The following is a 1,452-nucleotide window of genomic DNA, read 5'->3' as shown; positions in this document are numbered from 1 at the left end:
ATCTTAACCTTCTTCTGCAGCCGGTTCTTGGTGGGTTAAGTGAAGACCAGTGGCTCCTAGACTACCATGGCAGGGTATGTCCTCCCCAACATCTCCACCTCCACCCTCTGCCCCACAGGACACAGCTCCACTGGCAGATAGGCAAATGCCAGACTCCTCTGGGTGGTGTAGCTGTAGGTCCCTGATGTAGTGTTGCCAACCACCTAGGAGAGAGAACAGGGCAATAAGCTATATGCTTTTCTATAGGATGGTTGCAGGTACTGTAGAAAAATGCTGGGTGGTGTAGAGTTTAGAAACAATTATTAAAGTGTCACTCCACAATGATACAATTATTGACAATATACATATTACGCATTAAAAAAACACATTGTGGAACATCTATAATGCATTCCATAATCTGCATTGTTGGTAACACTGTTGGTGTAAGTGAAAGCCTCTGTTGTGTTGCCTCTTTACCACACAGACACAGCTCGCACACACACAGCTCGCACACACACAGCTCGCACACACAGCTCGCACACACAGCTCGCACACACAGCTCGCACACACAGCGCACACACACAGCGCACACACACAGCGCACACACACAGCTCACACACACAGCTCACCTTGCCGTTGAGCCAGATGGTCCCGTCGACAGCTTCCTCTTCAGACCTTTAGCTTTGATCTCCTGCAGTGCTGTCTTACCGATGAATTCTGCAGGCTGGAGACAGGGAGAGTGATGTGTGTGTGTGTGTACTGTGTTTAAACATAGCATTTACTAAAGAATACAGGTGTGTAGGAGAATTAGGATACTGGCTACATGGCCACAATTTCACAACATCTAAACATAACCCACCTGGTTTGAATATGAACACCTCTACTTGAACCCACAGACGGTGGCTGACTGGTGAGAGAGTAACAATGTAACAATGTCTACCTTGTTGAGATTGATGAAGTAGTCCAGACCAGCTTCCAGAGGGTTGGTGTCAAAGTTCATCTGATAAGAAAAAAAACCTGTCAATCTATACTGCATGAGAGTACGTGTGTGTGTGTGTGTGTACCTCTGCACCCCAGCCTCTAAAGCCCTTCTCCAGTCGTAGTGATGACATGGTGTAGGTACCAAAGTTGTCGATTCCCTCATCCTGTCCTGCTTCCATGATAGCATGGTACACCGCTGCCATGTCCTTCGGAGGTAGATACAGCTCCCAGCCCAACTCGCCTGAAACACACGCAGTCAGTTACGCTGTACATGCTACACATGTACTCTTAAACAGTTAATAGCTAACACACACACACACACACCTGCAGGGAGATCCTGGTAGCTCTGAGGTTGATGCCAGCCAGTTGAAGGGTTTGCAGTGGAGTAACTTGAGGCCTGCATCGCTTATCAAAAAAAAAGAAAATGGCAACATTTAATTGAACCTTTTTATTTAACCAAGCAAGTCAGTTCAGAACAGATTCGTATTTACA

The 1,452-nt window shown here is 46.6% G+C and overlaps 1 long non-coding RNA gene across 1 annotated transcript; it reads right to left on the bottom strand.

The window, feature by feature from the left end:
* Window positions 1-13: 13 nt before the first annotated feature.
* LOC135559564 (uncharacterized) lies at window positions 14-1,198 on the bottom strand. Its single transcript, XR_010462175.1, has 4 exons — window positions 1,103-1,198; window positions 920-979; window positions 609-703; window positions 14-203 (listed from the first exon to the last, which is right to left on the bottom strand). It is a non-coding gene; the product is annotated as an uncharacterized LOC135559564 (long non-coding RNA).
* Window positions 1,199-1,452: the final 254 nt, after the last annotated feature.

The sequence above is a fragment of the Oncorhynchus nerka genome, unplaced genomic scaffold (genome assembly GCF_034236695.1).
Source record: "Oncorhynchus nerka isolate Pitt River unplaced genomic scaffold, Oner_Uvic_2.0 unplaced_scaffold_3504, whole genome shotgun sequence".
NCBI lineage: Eukaryota > Metazoa > Chordata > Actinopteri > Salmoniformes > Salmonidae > Oncorhynchus > Oncorhynchus nerka.
Note: the sequence above shows the minus strand (reverse complement) of the source record. Positions and strands in the feature narration are given on the sequence as shown.